Source organism: Amblyraja radiata, chromosome 4 (genome assembly GCF_010909765.2).
Source record: "Amblyraja radiata isolate CabotCenter1 chromosome 4, sAmbRad1.1.pri, whole genome shotgun sequence".
NCBI classification, from domain to species: Eukaryota; Metazoa; Chordata; class Chondrichthyes; order Rajiformes; family Rajidae; genus Amblyraja; species Amblyraja radiata.
In genome coordinates, this window is record NC_045959.1 from 101,234,360 (window position 1) to 101,259,010 (window position 24,651).

Genomic DNA, 24,651 nt, shown 5'->3' on the forward strand with positions numbered 1-24,651 from the left:
CATTGTTATCATCTACAAAAGAAATGGCACCATTAACTAGAAGCCATGCAGACAAGATAGCCAGAAAAGTAGTGCAGAAGTTTGATAAGGTCTGACAAATAGCTTATCTTCCTTCAAAACCTCTCCACAATTTCAAGGTTCAATTCCAAGGATCATATCAGAAGTGAAATTGAAAACCCAATGAAATAGATAATGTCATTTTTTATAACATAACAGAGCAGTTCACTTGATTAGAGACACAAGAAACAAACCACTGGAATAACAAAATCGAAGAGAATGAGGGGAGGGGGACTGAACTGAAAATAAATTGTCAGTGTTTAAGGATGAGATCCTGCAGCGGGACTGTGGGGGAAGAGAGCAGGTATAAAAAGGAGAGGGGGATGGGTGAGAGGGTAGAAGGTAAAATATGTGATGGATAATAGATGGATGGAGCCAGGGGAGGCATCGGGTTGGGAGATACAGACTGGCAATAGGTGGAAATAAACAAGGAAAGAGGGAAGATGGAACCAACGTGGGGAGGGGAGGATGAACTGATAAGGGACAAAGTCTACGTGTACCAGTCTGATCAGTAAGAAATGTGATAATGGATCTGTTATGGGAGAGATAAAGGGCATATTGAGCTAGATGGTGGAGATCTAATGGGTAAAATGTGTTGGATGTAGGTGAATTCAACCAGAAAGTGGTGAAAATGTATGAAGGGGCTGTATGGGCAAAAACAAAGGTCAAGGTGGATTGGAAGATAATAATGGTTAACTTAAATTGTAAAATTCAATTTTGACACCATAGGGATGTAAACTACCCAGGAAGAATAGGAGCAATTATTCCTCTGGTTTGTGCCCCCACCTGTAAATATCCAGCACTTGCCAGGTCTTGTCCAACCCCTTTTCTTAGCTCCCCCCCCCCCCCCCCCCCCCCCGCCCCCACCAGAATGTCGGAAGAGGGTCCGGCCCCAAAATGTCGCCGGTCCATATCTTCCAGAGATGTGTGGGAATGTAGATGATGATGTGGAGAGATAAAGAACAATTAATAAAGGGTATGCAAAAAAAGTAAAGATGAAAAAGGAAACAGGCCATTGTAAGCTATTTGTTGGGTGAAAACAAGAAGCTGATGTAACTTGGGTGGGGGAGGGATAGAGAGAGGGAATGCCGGGGCTACCTGAAGTGAGAGGAATCAATATTCATACCACTGGGCGGTAAGCTGCCCAAGCAAAATATAAGATGCTGTTCCACCAATTTGCTTTTAGGCTCATTCTGACAATGGAGGAGACATTGGACAGAAATGGGAAGTGGAATTAAAGTGTTTGACAACCGGGAGATCAGGTAGGTCCAGGCAGGCTGAGCGAAGGTGTTCCAAGAAACTATCGCCTAGTCTATGTTTGGACTCGCCGATGCATAAGAGTCCACATCTTGAACAACGGATACAGTAGATGAGGTTGGGGCTGTCTAACTCACTGAGTTACTCCAGCACTGTGCCTTTATCAAGTGTTTTGCAAAACAGCACATGAAGCAGAGTCAGTTTGTGAGCCCAAAGTTTACTCTCGGGCATCAGAATATATAAAATTTAAAGAGGCAAGAGATGAGGTTGGAGGCAGTGCAGATGAATTCTTGCCTGGAAGGGCCATTCGGTTCCATGGATGGTGATGAGGAAGGAGGTGTAGGAAAAGGTGTTGCACCTCCTGCAGTTGTAGGGAAATGTGTTAGGGGGTCAAGGAGGAGTGGGTGGATAAGAAACAACAGACCAATGTCTCAGAGAAAGTGGTCCCTGCAGAAGACGTGGCCAGTGGTGTGATCCCATTGCAGCTGACAGGAATGACAAAGGATGGTGCACTGGGCACGAAGGCAATAGGGTGAAAGTCAAGGACTTGGGGAACATTATCTTTATACCCTGCAGTTCACTTGATGGGAAACCTGGTCATTTGATTCAACTTCTAAAATTGACAACGTATTGGGTGCAATAGGCGTGTTTTATAACATGCACTGCAGCAATTCAATAAGGCACCATTTCCACACAATAACAACAATATCATGGGATAGTCACTGCTTCCCATCCCAATACATTATTCCAATCCTCTCAGTCACGTTACTGCAGCAAATGGCAACACAATTCTGGCGTTACAGCACCAGGGACCCGGGTTTAATCCTAACTATGGGTGCTGTGTACGGAGTTTGTACGTTCTCTCCGTGACTTGCATGGATTTTCTCTTGATCTTTGGTTTCCTCCAAAACTCCAAAGACATACAGTGTTAGGATATACTATAATCTTGCCCTATACATACAGGTCTGTCAATAAATTGGCTTGGTACAAATGTAAATCAAGAGTGTTTTATTGTCATATGTCGCAGATAGAACAATGAAATTCTTACTTGCTGCAGCACAACAGAATATGTAAACATAGTACACTGTAAACAATATGATAAATGAGAGAAAAAAAGATCAATGGGTATATATACACACACACACACACTCACTAGTACACACATATCTATATACATATACACACACATATATATTTACACACACTCTCAAAAAACAAACAATAGTAGTACAATAATAATAATAATAAAAATAGTCTATAGTAGTTCAGAGCTTATTTGATGTTGTGTTTAATAGCCCGATGGCTGTGGGGAAGTAGCTGTTCCTGAACCATAGCGTTACAGTTTTCAGGCTCCTGTACCTTCTTCCCGATGGCAAAATGAGTGTGTGGCCAGGATGGTGTGGGTCTCTGATGATGCTGGCTGCCTTTGAGGCAGCGACTCCGATAAATCCCTTTGATGGTGGGAAGGTCAGTGCCGGTGATGGACTGGGCAGTGTTCACAATTTTTTGCAGGTTTGTCCGCTCCTGGATGTTCAAGATGCCGAACCAGGCCATGATGCAAGCAGTCAATATGCTCTGCACTGTACACTTGTAGAGGTTCAAGAGAATCCTCTTTGACATACCAAATCTCCTTAACCTTCTCAGGAAGTAGAGGCATTGATGTGCTTAATTTATAACTGCATCAGTGTGCTGGGTCCAGGAAAGATCTTCGGAAATATGCACACCCAGGAATTTGAAGTTTTTTACTCTCTCCACCATCGTCCCGTTGATATAAACAGGATTGTGGGGCCTCATCCTTCCTCTTACAAAGTCCACAATCAGTTCATTGGTTTTACTGATATTGAGAGCCAGGTTGTTGTGCTGGCACCATTTGATCAATCAGTCGATCTCACTTCTATACTCCGACTATCACTAGTTGTCCCTAGTGTGTGTGTATATGGGGTGTTAGTATTGCCTGTCGGTGTAGATTCGGGAGGGGAGGGGGGCTTGGGCAAATGGCCTGTTCCCACACTGTATCTATGTAAACTAAACAAATAAGTAGGGTGGTAAAGGTTTATCAGGGCTCGAAATTCACGGTTGTCCGGGTGCCAATGACCACTCAAACTGCCGCCGGGCAACCTAAACGGCGAGTCATTTTGCCCGGCTTGGCAACTTGGTTTATACCGAAGATAGACACACAAAAACTGGAGTAACTCCGCGGGTCCGGCAGCATCTCTGGAGAAAAGGAACGTGACGTTTTGTGTCGGCGACGGTTGTGGGAAAGATGCTAAGTGTGGCGTGACGGAGGGTCGGAGCTAAAGACGGGCAGCAGCGGCGACGGCGACGGCTCCATCTCCTCCTCCCGCACCCCGCCCCGCCCGGCCTGTTAGCGGCAGCTGCTGCCACTCCACCAGCGGCGCTTTCAAAACAGACCCTTGGAGGAGGGATGTGTCGGTCAGAGGCGGAAGTAGAGTAGGGGTAGGGGGGAGGGGGGTGATTGGAGGAGGGAGACGAACCAAAACACTCTCGGCAGACCTGCACCGCAGCCAGGATCCCGGCGCTGCAATTGCTGGACCATCCCCGTCCCCACCCGAGCCTCCACACGCCCGGGGATGGCCAGAGGCGTCGGGAGGCAGACGGGCGCGGCGCCCCCAGGCCCACAGCCAGTGCAGAGAAGCAGCGCAAAACCCAGCTCGGCTCTGCCTGTCCCGCCAGGTTAACCAGCAGCCATGTCTGGATTGAGACGGGGCTGTAGGCGAGACAGGCAGCTGAGATGCATTTAGCGCTGGATTGAGCTGAAATTACCGTTCACAGAAGCCTCCGAAGCCTCGCGCGTGTGTGTGCGCATGCGCGCGCGGCAGCCAAGATATTCTGTCCACTCTATATTTTGGTTGCGATTTCTGTGCCTGACATGTGTTGTACGAGGAGCGCTGGCCTTCCTTCCCACCTCCTCTGCCCCTTCCTCTCTCTCTCTCTCTCTCTCATACACCCCCCTCCACTCCCCTTATCCTGAGAGCCCTCCTCTTCATCCCGCACTGATCCCCATTCCTGTCTCTATTCAGTCCTCACTGACATCCCCTGTGCTCCCCACTCCCCCCCCCCCCCCCCATCTATTTATCCTGCACTGATCTCCCTAGCCACCTCGCATTGATTCTCCTGCCACTCCCCATCAATCCTACACTGGTCCCCCAATTCATCCTGTACTGACCCCCTTCCCATCCATCCTGCACTGCTCACCACTTCATCCTGCACTGCTCCCCCCATCCATCCTGCACAGATCCCCCCCCCATTCAACCCCACTGACATCCCCTGCGCTCTCCCCTCATAATTTTACCTACTCCAGCCAACACTCACTAATTCCCCTGCCTCAATCCATCCAATCCACACCGATTCATTTTGTTGTGGATAAATTATGTGGGAAGCGAGAGTGTTTCTGTACCAATAGCAATAACGACCCATGCTATGGCCATGTCATGATAATGTTCGGTCCTTCACAGAAAACATGCTTGTAGTGTGCATGGTTAAGCATATATGTTATCAAGGTCCAGGATTTATTGACACAGGTTGATCATACGCTGAATAATCCAACCACATTTTTGTTTGGAAGTGGAAAGAAATAATAAAAATGGCATTAATTGCAATGTGTAAAAAGAGTTGAGATACCGTATTATAATTTTGCTGCATGTCATTGTGGTATATATCATGTCTTGATTGGTGAATATGTTAGTTTGTGACTTTATTTGAAGCAGAAATAATATATGAATGCATAATTCCGACTGGTAACTGCGCACTTCGTCCGAGCACGCGTCATGCAAGCCATCTTAAATGACCACCTAAAATGTCATTTGGCAACCTAAAAAGCTGCCAAGGTTGCCCGGCTGGCAACAAGGAAAAAAAGTTAAGCGAGAGCCCTGTTTATGGCATGATTGTCATCATAGGTTTAGTATAAAAGACAGGATGTCATGTTGCAGCCTTACAAAACTTTGGTTAGACATATTTGCATATTTTGTGCAGTTCTGTTCGTCCATTACAGTAAAGTAGTGGAGACTTGAGGGTGCAAGAGAGGTTCACCAGGTTGTTGCTTGGAGTAAAGATATTAGCTATTGGAAGAGTTTTCTCTGGGGCATCAGAGACCGAGGGAGCGACCCGATAAAAATATATAAAATTTAAGAGAGGCATGGACAGGGCAGATAGTCTTTTCCCCATGAAGCCAATTTCAAATAATAGGGAGCATGGCTTTAACATGAAAGGGGAAACTTTAAAGACATGTGGGAGGTTTTTCTTTAAAATAGAAAGTGGTAGAGCTGAGAATACACTGCTTGGGGAACTCGTGGAAGCAAGTATGACAGTAACATTTAAGAGGCATTTGGACAGACGTGAACAGACAGAATTAAAAAATATAGAGCAAGTGTAGGAGGATGTGCAGTTTAAATTGGCATCATTGTGGCACAAACATCATGGATCAAGGACCTGCTTTTGTGCTGTTTTATGCGCAACTTATCTATATTATCTGCAAAGCTTTAACCAAGTTGACTAACTCAGCGATGTAATCTTTACCGTACATGCGAGATAAAGAACATATTCTATCTTTCAGCTAAGCAACAAATGTATTATTATCAACAGCAACTTCAGCAACCTTGTAAAGAACTTTCAAATTTAAGTAACCAAATTTTGCCTTATTACAAGAACTTAATTTGAAACATTGCTCATTAAAGCACGAAGGGAAATCAGCAGTTAAAAAATGGTGGAACAGGCTTATGGGTCAAACAGCTTACACCCATGTTAGTATTAATTTAAAACTGGTTCGTAAAAGTTTAAATGTTCACATCAACATAATAATTCTGGAAACAACCAAAAAATGCCACAAAATAAATGTAATACATCATACAATACCAACTGACCACAAGCCAGAGTAATCATTATTTGACCACCACGATCATTTTTAATGGGAACAGATCATTCAAATATCTGAAGAAGGGTTTTGGCCCGAAACGTTGCCTATTTCCTTCGTTCCATAGATGCTGCTGCACCCGCTGAGTTTCTCCAGCATTTTTGTGTACATTCAAATACCTAAGCTTGTCCGAAGGTCAATCAATAACTGACTTCCAATTATCTGCATTGATTGAGATCTCCTGGTAGGATACATGGCAGAGTTTTATCCATCTTTGTCTTAACCACTTCAACTCAAAATGCCCAACTTTTGCATCAGGTGCTTAACAGAGTCTGATCCTGGTATCACAAGATCAGCTCCAAACCCTCACCTAGCATTTATTTAATTCAGGTTTAAAGCAGAAGGGAGTGTAAGCATAATAATGTCGCTTGTTTGGCTGATACACGCAGTCTTCTTCCGGATTTCATATAAACATTTAAAAAAGTGTCAGGCAACCCAGTTTAATCACCCTGGATACAACTGACGGCCGTCTGTTTATACATAACACATGCAAGCAATTCTAGTGTGTGACAACCTGCACGAAGAATCCCACCGTCAAAGCTCACATTACCAGTCCTGCCAGAAAGTACACACCCAGAAACGAAGATGATTTTTTTTTTAAGTGAACGCATGTGATCTCAGTATTTTTTCTTGCAAAACTGGGAGCGGCTTAAAAACTTTTTGTCAAAATATAACGTTTATTCCGAACACCAGACACGAAGCGCCTTGTCTCCGTTTATTTACGATCGTGTTGATCGCAATAATAAAACTAGAAGATGAAAAGTTTTCAGTGATCTGAGCACAGGGTTAGTGACAAGGAGAGGGTGGGTCGGGGAGCCTCACCGGCGCCTGGGACCAGACCAGCCACCCCACCCTCTCCCAAACCATCCCGTCCCTTCCCATCTCAACCCAACCCACCCCATCAGATGCTGGATCACCCCCACCCGCGGGACCCCGGGACCTGGAGACGGTGTGGAGACCGTTCGGCTCAGCCCGACTTGTCCAAGGCTCACGGTTCCAGTGTCACCTTTCACCGCGCAAACTACTAGGGCGCAACTTCCCACCGCAGCTACGACGGAGCAACTCGCAACCGCGGTTTGGCGCAACTCCGCACCAAACTACTCAACTACTGCTCACGGCACAAAACTGCTCACGGCGCAACTCCGCACCGCACAACCTTCGCCGAACTTAGCCCCCACCACACGGCGCAACTTGAACTTACTCTCTCTCAGCCTCACAAACGGTGTCGTTAGCCCTTCACCCGCCTACAAAGAAGTAATCTCGCCGTCATATCCATCACACAAACAATACTCCCGCTCCACACACACACACACACACACACAAACTACGGCGCAACTCCGCGCAAACTACGGCGAAAGCTCGCAGCGCACAAACTCCGCCGTTACTCCCACACCGCGCTAACTGAAACTGCGGCGTCAAGTCGATGCCCGCCCGGCCTGAGGTAAAAAAAAGTCACCACAAACCACCGCAACTTCCAGCGACATCTCCCGCTCCCGCTCCCCCCGCGCTTACCATTGACCTCGCCGGGCGTTAACCGGGCTGGAGGTGAGGGTTGAGGCCGGGCCGCTGTCCGCCGCTCCAGTACTTTTCACTTCGCTCTCGCCTTCACCCCCCAGCGGGCGGGGGGGGGGGGTCACAAGATGGCGGTGGCGGTGGCGGCGGCGGGACGGGGAACGCGGGCGTCGCCACGCACAGCTCCCGGTCGGCTCACGTCATTACGTCACCGGGAGAGGAGGGAATTTCTCCCCCCCCCCCCCCCCCCCCGCGTCACGTGGGAAGGGCAAGCCTCACTTGCCATCACGTGACGGGGAGGGAGGCCTGGCTGGGAGGAGGGCAATCCCCCCCCCACACACACATCACGTGAGATGGCCATGGACTGTCAATATTCCTTCCAATATTTAATATGTAAAAGAATATTGTGTGTTTATGATTGTGTTTATAGTTTGTTTGTTTGTTTGTCTTTTTGCACAAAGTCCGCGAGCATTGCCACTTTTCATTTCACTGCACATCTCGTATGTGTAGGTGACGAATAAACTTGACGACTTGATGAAGGCTGCAAACCAAGAGAGTCAAAAGTGTTTTATTGTCTCATGTCCCAGGTGGCCTCCCAGAATTAGGTCATTCGGCCCATCAAGTCTAGGCCGCCATTCAAACATGGCTGATCTATCTCTCCCTCCTAACCCCATTCTCCTGCCTTCTCCCGATAACCCCTGACGCTTGTACTTATCAAGGGTCTGAGCTACAGGGAGAGGTTGAGCAGGCTGGGACTCTATTCCCTGGAGGGGAGGAGGATGAGGGGTGGTCTTATAGAGGTGTGTAAAATCATGACAGGAATAGATCAGGTAGATGCACAGAGTCTCTTGAGGTGTATAAAACAAGGGATATGGGGAGAAGTGTTTAAGAAGGAACTGCAGATGCTGGAAAATCGAAGGTAGACAAAAGTGCTGGAGAAACTCAGCAGGTGCAGCAGCATCTATGGAGCGAATGAAATAGGCAACGTTTCGGGCCGAAACCCTTCTTCAGATTGATGTAGGGTGGGGGTGGGGCGGGGAGAGGAAAGGACAAAGGAAGAGGAAAACTGTTTTCGGAGGGAGGAGGAGAAGTTCTTCAAAGTAGGCATACCTTGAGGAGATTTCGCAGTGGAGTAGACAAAGTGTTTAAGAAGGAACTGCAGATGTTGGAAAATCGAATATGGGGATATGGGGAGAAAGCAGGAACGGGGTACTGATTTGGATGATCATCCATGATTGTATTGAATGGAGGTGCTGGCTCGAAGGGCCGAATGGCCTACTCCTGCACCTATTTCTATGTTTCTATAAGAAGAATAGATCAGGTAGATGCACAGAGTAGGCGAATCAAGGATGATAGGATATAGGTTTAAGGTGAAGGGGAAAATATTTAATGGGAATCTGAGGGGTACCTTTTCCACACAAAGGGTGGTAGGAGTATGGAACGAGGTAGTTGAGGCTGGGACTATCCCAACATTTAATGAATTAGTTAGACAGGTACGTTCATTGGACAGGTTTGGAGGTATATGGGCCAAAGGCAGACCCGAATAGTGTAGCTGGGAAATGTTGGCCGGTGTGGGCAAGTTGGGCTGAAGGGCCTGTTTCCACTGTATCACTCTATGACTCAATGGAATAATGACATTCTTACTCGCAGCAGCACAACAGAATGTGTAACCACTGCTTGTTATCCAGCCCTTGAATTTACATGCGGGTGACCTCTCCCAGCAAGCAAAAGGTACAGAAGTGTGAAAACACACACCTCGAGATGCTGTGTAGGAAGGAACTGCAGATGCTGGTTTACACCAAAGATAGACGCAAAAAAGGAAGGGGTGACGTTTCAGGTCGAGACCCATCTTCAGATCCATTTTGTGTCTATCTTACCTCCGGATTCAGGGGAAATGGGGAGAAGACAGGAACGGGGTACTGATTGGGGATGATCAGCCATGATCACATTGAATGGCGGTGCTGGCTCGCAGGGCCGAATGGCCTACTCCTGCACCTATTGTCTATTGTCTATTGGATTCCGGTGGATTGACCCAGGTGGTCACTGGTTTCACACCCCTATACCTTCTTCCCGATGGTAGGAGTGAAATGAGAGCCCGTAGATGAGACGTGCAGGAAGGAACTGCAGATGCTGGTTTACACCGAAGAGAGAGAGACAGGGGAAAGGTGAACTAGACATATGGAAGGTGTGAAAACGACAGATCAAAGCGGACGATGAGGCATACAATCAGTAAAATTAATCAGTTCAGTGAAATTAGTCGGCGAGGTAGCGTGAGGGAAGGGTGGAGAGAGAGGGAAAGCAAGAGTTACAATAGACAATAGGTACAGGAATAGGCCATTCGGTCCTTCGAGCCAGCACCGCCATTCAATGTGATCATGGCTGATCATCCCCAATCAGTACCCCGTTCCTGCCTTCTCCCCATATCCCCAGTCTCCGCTATCTTTAAGAGCCCTATCAAGCTCTCTCTTGAAAGTGTTCAGAGAAGTTATCTTGAAGTTAGAGAAATCAATATTAATACCGTTAGCGAAATGTGAGGTGCTGTTCCTCCCAATTTGCATTGGGCCTCACTTGCGGTCTTGGATGGAGCTGTTCCCAAACCATACTGTGATGCACCCCGATAAGACATTTTCCATGGAACATCTCTCAAAGTTGGAGAGAGTTGTAGGGGACATGACGAACTTCCTAAGCCTTCTAATGATGGAGAGGCGGTGGAGTGGTTTCTTGGCCATTGCTTCAATATGGCTGGTCCAGGACAAGATGCTGGTGATACTTACTCGTAGGAACCTGAAGCCAATTGACCTACAAACCTGCACGTCTTTGGGGTGTGGGAGGAAACCAGACTACCCAGAGAAAACCCACAAGGTTACAGGGAGCACGTACAAGCTCTGTACAGAGAACATGCAAGCTCCTCACAGAGAGCACCTGAGGTCAGGAACGATCTCTGGAGCTGGGTGGCACCAGCTCTACCAGCTGCGACATGGTATACCTCTCTCCGCACCTCTCGTGGACCGTACCTTTGTGAGTTTAGTCGTTTAGTTTATTGTCACGTGTTCCGAGGTATAGTGAAAAGCTTTAGTTGCATGCTAACCCGCCAGCAGAAAGACAAAACATGATCACAATCGAGCCACTTACAGTGTATAGATACATGATAAGGGAAAAACGTTTAGTGCATGGTAAAGCTAGCAAAGTCCGATCAAGGATAGTCCGAGGGTCACCAATGAGGTAGATAGTAGATCAGCACTGCTCTCTGGTTGGGAGTGGCCAGGGTGCGATGGGAGGAGGGTGTTCAGGTTTTGTGGGTTTGGCCTCATTGTGGTCCTCCCCATGTTTTACAACTGATTCACCTGGTTAGCTTTATCTCCGGCTGCTTCATGTTGTCGGCGGCTGCACATCCAACCAAGAAAGAAGAGAAGAGATGCGACGTCACTCACAGCCGCCAACTGACGCGCTTCCCCAGACCGCACAGATCGCTGTGATATGGCGCAAAAAGACAAACTGTGCAGGGACTGAAGACAGCGTGAGAATTCTGTCATCAGCGTGAGAATTGGCTGAAATGCGTGACTCTCACGCTCAAAGCGTGAGAGTTGGCAGAGCTGTCTAAGGCCAGGATGTGACAACAGACGCACAGGGAGACAACAGACGCTGGAGAAACCACGGTTTCAGAGACGGCCGGCCTGAGGATCTGCCCTGCCTGAAGAAGCAGAGAGCTGATTCCTCATCCTCCAAGATGAACAGCATGGATGTTTTATCAAGGTCATCTTGCAATATGTTTATTCGGTGATCAATATAATCCTTAAGTCTTTGTTCCATTGACTCCATATGTTCAGTGATACTTCAAGAGTTCAGTCTTTCCTTTGAACATCACAGACGACACTATCAAGGTGTCCTATTTTAGGCCAACATAAACATTACAATTCGTCAGTATAAAAATTCTCATCCTATCACTGATGCTCACAAAGACACACACACACACAGACACACACACACACACACACACACACACACACACACACACACACACACACACACACACACACACACACACACACACACACACAGGGAGACAGACACACACACACACACACAGGGAGACACACACACAGGGAGACACACACACACAGGGAGACACACACGCACAGGGAGACACACAGGGAGATACACACACAGGGAGACACACACACAGGGAGACACACACAAAGGGAGACACACACACAGGGAGACACACACAGGGAGACACACACACAGGGAGACACACACAGGGAGACACACAGACATGCACACACACAGGGAGACACACACACACACACACAGGGAGACACACACACACACACACACACACACAAGGAGACACACAGACACAGGGGACACACACACACAGGGAGACACACACACACACACAGGGATACACACACAGGGAGACACACACACATACAGGGAGACACAGACACACACACACACACACACACACACACACAGGGAGACACATACATAAAGGAAGACACACACACACACACTGGGAGACAGACACACACACACACAGGGAGACAGACACACACACACAGGGAGACAGACACACACACACAGGGAGACAGACACACACACACAGGGAGACACACACACACGGATACACACACACACACGGGGAGACACACACACACATGGGGATACACACACACACATGGGGAGACACACACACACATACAGGGATACACACACACACAGGGAGACACAGACACACACACACAGGGACACACACACACACACACAGGGAGACACAGACACACACACACAGGGACACACACACACACAGACACATACAAACACACACACAGGGAGACACACACACAGGGAGACACAGACACAAACACAAAGGAAGACACACACACACACACAGGGAGACACACACACACACACACAGGGAGATAGACAGACACACACACACACAGGGAGACACACACACAGGGAGACACACACACACAGGGAGACACACACAGGGAGATACACACACAGGGAGACACACACAAAGGGAGACACACACAGGGAGACACACACAGGGAGACACACACACAGGGAAAAACACACAGGGAGACACAGACATGCACACACACAGGGAGACACACACAAGGAGACACGCAGACATGCACACACACAGGGAGACACACACACAGGGAGACAGACACACACACAGGGAGACATAGACACGCACACACACACACAGGGAGACACATACACAAAGGAAGACACACACACACTGGGAGACAGACACACGAACACACAGGGAGACAGACACACACACACACACAGGGAGACACACACACACACACAGGGATACACACACACATACACACGGGGAGACACACACACATGGGGATACACACACACGCATGGGGAGACACACACACACATACAGGGATACACACACACACAGGGAGACACAGACACACACACACAGGGACACACACACACACACACACAGACACATACAAACACACACACAGGGAGACACACACACAGGGAGACACAGACACACACACACAGGGAGACACAGACACACACACAGGGAGACACAGACACACACACACGGAGACACACACACACAGGGAGACACACACACACAGGCACACACACACAGGGAGACACACACACACAGGGAGACACGCACGCACACACACACGGGGAGACACACACACAGGGAGATACACACACACACAGGGAGACACAGACACACACAGGGAGACACACACAGGGAGACACACACACACACACACACACACACACACACACACAGGGAGACACATACACAAAGGAAGACACACACACAGGGACACACACACACACACACACGGGGAGACACACACACAGGGAGACACACACACACAGGGAGACACACACACACAGGGAGACACACACACACACACAGGGAGACACACACACACAGGGAGACACACACACTCAGGGAGACACACACACACACAGGGAGACACACACCCAGGGAGACACACACACACACACAGGGAGACACACACCCAGGGAGACACACACACACACACAGGGAGACACACACAGGGAGACACACACACACACACACACACACACACACACACACACACACACACACACACACACACACACACACACACACACACACACACACACACACACACACACAGGGAGACACACACACACACAGGGAGACACACACACAGGGAGACACACACAGGGAGACACACACACACACACAGGGAGACACACAGACATGCACACACACACAGGGAGACACACACACACACAGGGAGACACACACACACACACACACAGGGAGACACACACAGGGAGACACACACACTCACAGGGAGACACACACACACAGGGAGACACACACACACACACACACAGGGATACACACACACCTTTACTTCCCCCCCTCCATCCTCCCCCTCCCTCCCTCTCTTTCCCCCCCTCCCTCGTTCCTCCCTCCTCCCTCTTTCCTCCTCCTCCCTCTTTTTCCTCACGCTTCCTCTTTCTCCCCTTTCTCCTTCCCTTCCTTCATCCCCTTTCTACATTCCCTCCCCTTGTCTCTCTTTGCCTCCATCCCTCCCTTTTTCTCTCTCTCTCTCTCTCTCTCTCTTTCTCCCCTCCCTCTCTTTCCCCGGCCGCCCAATGGGGAGTCTGGCGCGCACGGTGCAGCGTGGATTGGCGGCGCTGGCGCTGCCGTGTGAGTTGAAGGGCAGGAGGGAGGGTGGGAGCGAGGTTGCCGCGGTAGCCGGAAGCGCAGCGCTCGCAGACGGTTCACAAAAGCGCTGGCACCCGCTGCCCAGGACCGTCGCGCTTCCCCAATCCGTGCAGATCGCTGTCATGCGACGCAAACTTGAGACAAACTGTGCAGCAAAGATCCTGTAGCTCCGCTATAGGATCTTTGCTGTGCAGGGACTGGAGACAGGCTGTCAGCGTGAGAATTCTGTCTTCAGCGTGAGGGCGTGAGAATTGGCTGAAATGCGTGAGTGTCACGCTCAAAGCGTGAGAGTTGGCAGCCCTGTAATGTGCAGGGTAATCGCTGGTCGGCGAACTCTGGGCCGAAGAGCCTGTTTCCACATTGTATCTCTGAAAAAAAGGGTCTCGATCCGAAACGTCACCCATTCCTTTTATCCCGAGATGCTGCCTGTCCCGCTGAGTTACTCCAGCTTTTTGTGTCTATCTTCGGTTTATTTTTATTTATTTATTTATTTATTTATTTTTATTATTAGAATGAAGTACAATAATATGGTACCATAGATATCTAGTATATATTGGCATGTTACAGTTCATGTACAGCTTCTTCTTATTATTTTTTTATTTTAACAATAAAAAGGAGACAGAAAAAGAATAGAAAAGAAATAGAGAAGTGTGTGATATCAGAAAGTGAGAAAAGGAAAATGAGAAAAGAAAGAAAATGAAGAGAAAAGAAGCAGAGGTAGAAAGCAGAAGAATAAAGGAGAGATAGCTATTTGTTATTCTTGACCACCATTCACCCAGTCCTGAAACGGATCATTTCTACTTTTGTGTTGCACCATATGCTTGTAAGAAGTCGACAAATGGAGACCAAATCCTTAGGAATTGGTCTACTTTGTCTGTTAGGAGGAAACGCATTTCTTCAAGATGTAAGGTTTCCAACATGTTTGAAATCCACATTTTAAGCGTTCGTATCGATGTATTTTTCCAAAATGTCACTATGTTTTTTTGCCGTTATTAAACCATAATTAAGGAAAGATTTTTGAAACATATTCAATTTATTCTCGTCTTCCAGTAATCCAAATATAATCAATTCAGTGTTAGTATCAAGTTTTATCTTAAGTAATTTCGTGAAAATTTCAAAGATTTCGCTCCAAAATTTGTGTAATTTTATACAAGAAACAAAAGAGTGTGTTATAGTGGCATTCTGAGATAAACATTTATCACAAATGGGGGAAGTATTTGGGTAGAATTTGTGCAATCTAGTTTTCGAATAATATAATCTATGTAGAATTTTAAATTGAATTAAATTATGTCTTGCATTAATCGAACATTCTGCAGTTCCCTTTTGAACACATTTATGTATATATATCAAGTGTTTTTCCCAAGTTTCTTTCGGGATTTTTATCATTAGTTCTCATTCCCATTCTTCTCTAAGTGCCTCTGTCGGTGGTAATTCTATATTTAAGATACTATTATATAAATATGATATTAATTTCCTTGATTCAGCCTTATTGTTCATTGCTTCTTCCAATGAGTCTAGAGTTAAAGTTTGATATCCTTGTATATGTTTTTTTCAGGAAGTCACGGATCTGAAGATATTTAAAGTATTGGTTATTTTTCAGCATGTAATTTGATTGCAATTGTTGAAATGATAACAAGTTTCCCATTTCGTACATATCACCGATCCGTTTAATTCCCAGTTTTTCCCACTGGTTATATGTTTTATCAGTGAAAGATGGTTTAAATGCTGGATTATTAACTAATGGAGTTAAAAGTGATAGGTTTCTTAATTTTAAAGTTAATTTTATTTGTTTCCAAATTCGTATTGTATTATGGATGATTGGGTTCTTCTTATATATTGTGTTATTCATTTTTGTCGGGGAGAAGAGGATCGCTCCTATATTAAAAGGAGAACAGTCCTATTTCTCTATTATTGTATTGTATATCTTTATTGTTATTTTCCTGAGTACTCGCATACCCAGAGGAAACAAAAAAACGTTACTCAAACCAGTGTCCATTCAGTGTGCAGTAAAAAATAAATAAATAGAAATAAAAATACATATATCATGAACAAGTTTAACACTACTCTCAACTAAACATCAACAGGCGTTCCGATCGGCAGCGGCACGACAGTGGCTCTGTCCAGGTTGGTGGTTGGTGTGCGATACTTTGGCAGGGGGCAAAGTCCGTTTAACAGTCTTATAGCCTGCGGGAAGAAGCTGAGGAGCAACCTGCTGGTTTTGCAGCTAATGCTCCTGTACCTCTTCCCAGATGGCAGGATGGAGAATATGTGATGCGATGGGTGGTAGGGGTCTTTGATGATGGAGATGGCTCTGTTGATACATCTCTTCCTGTATATGTCCAGCAAGAAAGGGAGTGGAGCACCAATAATCCTGCTGGCGGTCTTCACAATCCTGTCAAGTTGGTGCCGTTCGTACGCTTTGCAGCACCCGAACCAGGAAGTGATGCCGTTGGTTAATGTGCTCTCAATTGTCCCCCTATAAAAAGTTCGTAGATGTGTAGTGGGGAGACCTGCTTTACGTAGTCTTCGGAGAGGGTGTAGTCGCTGCTGGGCTCTCTTGACCAGTGCTGTGGTGTTGGTTGTGGACATCAGGTCATCTGACAGGTGGAGTCCTAGGAACTTCACGCTGCTGACCCTTTCCACATCAGCTCCATCGATGTGCAGAGGTGTATGGTGTTGTTTTCCCGCCCTCCTGAAGTCAACCACCATCTCCTTAGTTTTTCCCACGTTGAGAATGAGGTTGTGGGATTTGCACCATCCTGTGAGCAGCTCCACCTCCATCCTGTACGCCGACTCATCATTGTCACTGATGAGACCCACCACTGTTGTGTCATCAGCGAACTTGTTGATGAAGTTGTTGTTGAGTCTAGCAGTACAGTCGTGTGTAAGCAGACTAAACAGCAGGGGGCTTAGGACACAGCCTTGTGGCGAGCCAGTGCTCACGGCTATGGTTTTTGATGTCCTACTGCCCACCCTGACTGTCTGCTGCCGTTGTGATAGAAAGTTCAGGACCCAGTTACATGTGCCAGCATCAACCCCCAATAGCTCCAACTTCTCCACCAGCTGCTGCGGAATGATTGTGTTAAACGCAGAGCTGAAGTCTTATTCTTGTGGCAGAAGTCTATTCTTATCCATTCTGACTGTTGGGCAGAACTGTCCAACCAATAGATTATATTTTTTATATGCACTGCCCAGTAGTAGTACAAAAAGTTCAGGAGTGAAAGTCCCCCAGCATCTTTGGGTTTACACAAATGTTTTCTTTGGATTCTGTGTGATTTATAGTCCCAAATGAAATTTGTAATATTAGAGTCTAGTTTTTTAAAGAAGTTTTTTGGTATGTATAATGGTATTGATTGGAATGAGTATAATATTTGTGGTTAAAAAAGGCATTTATTCTGCCTATTAAATACAACGGCAATGTTTTCCAGAATTTAATCTGCGAATTCAATTTAGTTAATAGCGGCATGAAATTGGCATTAAATAATGATTTATATTTTCTAGTAATTTGGATACCCAAGTATTTAAAATTTTCTGTTTCAATTTTAAACCTATCTTCGGTTTAAACCAGCATCGGCAGTTCTCTCCTACACAGGTCATGTATTTTCTCCCTAAGGTATGTAATTTTCAATAGAAATTCACTTCCACTGGCCAACCTTCCTGGTTAAAGCTAATCATGCTTCTAGAATAGAGGTTGCAAGTCACGACCAGCTTTCCCGAATCTGCCTATTTGTTGCCGTTCTGATTCAGTAAGATAAGAACTCTGCCACTAAGCAGAAAGTACCAGCTAATCAGTGAAGCTTATTTCCACGTCATCAAGGTCAATCTTCCACATGAAAACTGTATTGGGGTAATATGCTCGGGCAATCACTAACGGTACCAATCCCACAGCCATACCAACAGCTACACGCAGAACGGAGGAACAGCACTCCATATTCCGCTGGTATAGCTTACAATGCAACAAGGCAGCACGGTGGAGCAGCGGTGGAGTTGTTGCCTTACAGCGCCAGAGACCTGGGTTTGATCCTGACTACGGGTGCTGTCTGTAGGTAGTTTGTACCTTCTCCCCGTGACCTGCGTGGGTTTTCTCCGAGATCTTCGGTTTCCTCCCACACTCCAAAGACGTGCAGGTTGCGAGGTTAATTGGCTTGGTATAAGTGTAAAATTGTCCCTAGTGTGTGTAGGATAGTGTTAATGTGCGGGGATCGCTGGTTGGCGTGGACTTAGTGGGCCGAAGGGCCTGTTTCCACGCTGTATCTCTAAACGAAACAAAAAAAATATGAACGTTGAATTCTCCAATCTTAAGTATTACCCCACCTATGAAACCCTTCAAAAATCCAGAACTTATTTGAGTTTGAGTTTAGTTTATTGTCACGTGTACTGAGGTACAGTGAAAAGCTTTTGTTGCATGCTAACCAGTCAGCGGAAAGACTATACATGATTACAATCAAGCCATCCACAGTGTGCAGATACATGATAAAGGGAATAACATGAATAATATAATAATCTCCACTTTAAAAATACCCAATGACATGGCCTCCACAGCCAGCCGTGGCAATGAATTCTACAGATTCATCACACTGGCTAGAAATTCATCTCATCTCTATTCCAAAGGTATCTTTTATGTTGAGGCTATGACCTCTGGTTGTAGACTCTCACACTATTGGAAACATCCTCTGCATATCCAGTCTATCTGGGCCTTTCATTATTTCAATGAATTCCCTCCCTCATTTTTCTAAAGTCCAACGAGTACAGTCTCAGAACCATCAAACGCTCATCGTACGTTAAACCAATCATTCCCGGGATCATTCTCGTAAACCTCCTCTGGACACTCTCCAATGCCTGCACATTCCTCCTCAGATACGGAGCCCAAAACTGCTTGCAATATTTCAAATGTCGTCTAACCAACACCTCATAAAGCCTCAGCATCACATCCCTGCTTTGATATTGTTGTCCTCTCAAAATAAATGCTACCATTGCATTAAACTAGCATTATCTTATTTAGCAAGGAGGCTACGAGTAGTAGCTCTACTCAATAGACAAAAATCTGTAGCCTCCTTTCGCTCTGGTATTTTATTTAATTCATATGTTTAATCGATTAATGTTTTATTATTAATGTTATTAAAACATTTAAAAAAATTTAAAAACTTTTAATGATTAAAAGCTGTCTTCTGAGATTGTGTTTTGCAACTTTAAAATAAATATTACCATATGAAAAAAAAAAAAAATAGTTAATGTTATTTAATGTTTTATGGGTCATTCTTAATTGTCACTGTATGCCATGTTGTCATTTGTGAGCAGAGTACCAAGGCAAATTCCTTGCATGTAAACATACTTCATTCATTCATTTGCCTTCCTTCCTACCTATTCAACCTGAAAATTAACCTGTTGGGAATCCTGCACCAGCACTCCTTTGAACTTCCAATTTCTGAATCCTCTCCCTCTTTAACAAAATATTCTACGCCTTTATTCCGTCGACCAAAATGCATGACCGAACACTTTGCCACGTTGTATTCCATTTGCCACTTCTCTGCCCTCTCTCTCAACCTGTCGCAAGACCTTCTGCAGAGTCCCAGCTTCCTCATGACTACTTAACCCTCCATTGTATCATTGTATCACCTGAAAACATGGCCACAAAGCCATCAATTCCCTCATACAAAATGTTATGCGGACCCAACACCAAACCCTGAGGAACACCACTAGTCACCAGCCGCAACCCAGAATAGACCCCCTTTATTCCCACGCTTTGCTTTCTGCCAGTCAGCTCATCTTCTATCCATGTTACTATCTTCCCACCAATACCATGGTCTCTCATCTTATTTAGCAGCCGCACGTGCAACACTTTATTAAAGGCCGCCTGCAAACCCACATGAACAACATCCACTGACTCTCCTTTGTCTATGCTGCTTGGTAGTTTCCTCAAAGAATCCCAACAGATTTGTCAGGCAAGATCTCCAATCGGTGGAATGTTTTGATACGGTTCTTGTTGGCCAGGGCCTCTCTCGGCCCACTGTCCAGTACCAAGTAAACCAGGTGTTTAAGAAGGAACTGCAGACGCTGGAAAATCGAAGGTAGACAAAAATGCTGGAGAGACTCAGTGGGTGAGGCAGCATCTATGGAGCGAAGGAAATGGGCAACGTTTTGGGTCGAAACCCTTCTTCAGACTGGTCTGAAGTCTGAAGAAAGGTTTCTTTTTTTTTCAATGTTTATTTTAATTATACATGCAATTGTACAAGAATAAAGCAATCGGCATAACAATTATACAATTTTCGTACAACTGCATTTTTAACATTTTATAAATTGATACATGAATCGGGGAAAAAAGTAAAAAGGAAAGAATGAAGACAAAGAAGAAAGATACAAAAAAGAGAGAAGAAAAGACCCGTGAACTGCCAAAGAAGTGAGAGAAGAAAAAAAAGTAAAGAGAAAAAAAAAAGGAGATATGTCCCACTATCCTTCCCTTCCCCAACCCCCCCCCCCCCCCCCGCCCCCTTCCACCCCCCGCTCACCCATCCCAAGCATCGGTTTTCGACCCGAAACGTTGCCTATTTCCTTCGCTCCATAGATGCTGCCTCACCCGCTGAGTTTCTCCAGCATTTTTGTCTACCATGTAAACCATTGCAGTCCATGGTTCAGTTGGCAGACTGAGCTGATATCATTACCTGGGCTATCCTAGGTGACGTATTTGTATGGGGACTCACCAGATCTAAAAACAAAACCTCTCAAAAGCCAGGTCAACCTAGTATGTACACATGGAGGAAACAAGTGCCACCAGGTCATTTTTCCTGAGGAATACACAGCAGCACAGTAGCGCAGCGATAGAGTTGCTGTCTTACCTGGGCTCGACCCTGACTACGTACGTGTGCTGTCGGTACGGAGTTTGTACGTTCCCCCCTGTGACCGCGTGGCTTTTCTCCGGGAGCTCCGGTCTCCTCCCACGTTCCAGAGATGTGTAATCTTGGAGGTTAATTGGCTTTTGTAAATTGTCCCGAGTGTGTAGCATAGACCTAGTGCACGGGCGATCGCTGGTCGGCGCGGACCTGGTGTGTCAGTGGGCCACCCTGTATTTCTAAAACAAAAGTCACGGACTCGGTGGACGGGAAGCGAGCAAGCATCAAGCTGAGAATATGTGCTGACATGTACTGGATGGAATTGTTTCAATTTTTCTAATTCAATGTAATTCCATGTAAGATACAACATCCTATCAGTGACTGTTAAATATATCTTTTAAAACAACTTCCCTTTTCGAAATCTTTGAAAAAAAAATCTTAGAAAGGGTTTTCAGGGAAAATATGTTTTATACAATGTTTGCCAATGCTAACAAAAGGTTTTGGAACGCGCTGCAAGGAGTTGTGATAGATGCAGACATGTCAGTGGTATCTTAAAGGCTTTTGGATAGACACATGGATATGCACGGAATGGAGGCTGATGGACCACCTGCAGGCAGATGAGATTAGTTTAACTTGGCATCATAGTCGGCACAGACATTGTGGGCCGAAGGGACTGTTTCTGTTCCTTACTGTTCTTTGTTCCAACCATCATGTCATAAGATCATAAGTGATAGGAGCAGTATTAGACCATTTGACCCATCAAGTCTACTCTGCCATTCAATCTATCTCTTCCTCCTAACCCCATTCTCCTGCCTTCTCCCCATTACCCCTGACACCCGTACTGATCAAGAATCTATCTATCTCTGCCTTAAAAATATCCATTGACTTGGCCTCTACAGCCTTCTGTGGCAAAGAATTCCTCATGCTCAGACATCCAAGCTTAAAAATCTGCCTGTAAACAATCGTGAGAGTGCATTAGATGTACATTAACTTCTTAGGTCGTGGCTGACCATGGGCGTCTCCAGGGTTGGAGGACGCCAGTGCGTGACTTCATTTAAGTCCTTGACAGATCTGGGTCAGGATCCAGTGGCATGGAGTCCAAGACGACCGGAGACCCTTTTCTGCTGCAGCCTTCATCCGCCTTCCCAGCCGTTGTGACGCTCCACTAAGGTCAGACATCGGCCTCCGCCTGTTCCACCGTTGAAGTCTTGGTCGGATTGCTCTTTGTCAGGGACCTTCCCCTCGACCTTACCGCCATGGGTGGCCCTACCAGGAGCATAGCTCCAGACGGCATCGCTCTCAGGATCTCAGGACCACACCATCTTCTCCACCACGACAAGGTGACAATCCACGGAGAAGTACATTAACTACAGTGATTATTAATTAACCATAGATAGAGTTCAGTAAGAATATATTAACCACAGCAAGGATTCAATCATGTACATTAAATAGTTATACCACAATAAAAGTGCATTAACTGCAATTAGTGGACAGTAATATATCAGCCACCATCACCACACAATAAGTGCTCTACCTGTAACCTCAGGAGTACAGAAACAATTATAATACAGAGAGAATATATCATAACTAGATAACTAGATCTTCAGAAGGGTCTCGACACGAAAAGTCACCCATTCCTTCTCTCCAGAGATGCTGTTAGTCCCGCTGAGTTACTCCAGCATTTTGTGTTTATCTTAACTAGAGTCATAGAGTCACACAGCGTGGAAACAGGCCCATTGGCCCAACTTGCCCACACCGACCAACATGTCCCATCTACACGTCCCACCTGCCTGCATTTGGCCCATATCCCTCTAAACCTGTCCTATCCTGTCCTAAACCTGTCCTGTCCTATCCTAAACCTGTCCAAATGTTTCTTAAACGCTGCGATAGTCCCAGCCACAACTACTTCCTCCGGCAGCTCGTTCCACACACCCAGCACCCTTTGTGTAAAAAAGTTACTCAGTTTCCTATTCAATCTTCCCACCCTCACCTTAAACCTATGTCTCCTGGTTCTCAATTCCCTTACTCTGAGCAAGAGTTCAATAGTAGTACATTAAATGCAGTTACACTTTAGGAAAAGTGGTTAAACTTTTAGGACTTATTTATACGTTTAAGAAACAACAAAACAGGTACATGGATAGGACAGGTTTGGACGGATATGGGCCAAACGCGGGGAGATGGGACTAGTGCAGCTGGGACATGTTGGCCAGTATGGGCAAGTTGGGCCGAAAGGCCTGTTTCCACACAATGTCTATAAGATGCTCTTCTTTACCACAGATGATTAGATGATTGTATTTCTATCCATTATCAAAGTAAGAGTGAAGTCTTAGTTTTGATTTTTAAAACAGCTTATACTGCCATCTATCAGCTCGAACTGGTAAATATAGTGGCTGTTATGTAATCTTGACAAATAATGGGTTGTATTATAAGCCAGCATCTGCAGTTCCTTGTTTCAACTGTCCACTACAATAATGCTTTCGGATACTCCGATGAGGAAGGATTTTTATCTCCTGAATTTTCCCGATTTGAATTGATAATGGAAAATTAAATTCCTCTGCTTCCATTTAATGGTGACTGAAAAACCCAAAAAAAATAGAACCCTGAAGTGTAGGGGGGGAATTAATGTTTACCAATAGTGTAGTAATAATACTCTCAAGAGTATTTAATTTAGTTTAAAACTAGTTTAGAGAAACAGCACGGAAACAGGCCCACCGAGTCTGCACATTAACACTATCCTACAGACACCGGGGAATTTTGTTACCTTTTTACCCGGCCAATTAACCTACAAACAGACAAACAAGACCAATTCTTAATGAGTTGGTCCCCATTTATTGATCTCTTGGATTCATGTGGTGCCATAGTATCGTGAAAATTAAAAGTTTCAGGTATGGGTGAAAGACGATTTAGAATATAAAAAATTCATCTCCTTGTGGTGATTGAATAAACTCCCTCCTGGTATCCCTCATCACTTATTTCTTTTCTTCACTATTTTCTTTATCTGTCTTTCACTCACGCTCACTAGTCTATCCTTCACTTTCTACAACCTCTTTTTTCTTTTTCTCTTCTTACTTTCCTCTTTAAAAAAAAAAAAAAGTAAGTTGTACAGAGAATGTAATATGTTAACATAATTTTTGTACCATTGTATTGTACTTACTTTGGGACGACAGATGGCACAATGGGCTAAGTGTTCGGCTGGCGATCGGAAGGTAGCCGGTTCGAATCCCGCTTGGAGTGCATACTGTCGTTGTGTCCTTGGGCAAGACACTTCACCCACCTTTGCCTGTGTGTGAATGTGTGTGAGTGATTGGTGGTGGTCGGAGGGGCCGTAGGCGCAG

The 24,651-nt window shown here is 45.7% G+C and overlaps 1 protein-coding gene across 1 annotated transcript in view; it reads right to left on the bottom strand.

Moving 5' to 3' along the window:
- plekhf2 (pleckstrin homology and FYVE domain containing 2) overlaps positions 1 to 7,999 on the bottom strand; it is a 34,168-nt gene extending 26,169 nt beyond the window's left edge. The window contains exon 1 of the mRNA XM_033020072.1: positions 7,757 to 7,999. The gene's annotated coding sequence lies outside the window, so the exon portion shown is untranslated. The remainder of the gene's footprint in view (positions 1 to 7,756) is intronic.
- Between the last annotated feature and the right edge of the window lie 16,652 nt (positions 8,000 to 24,651).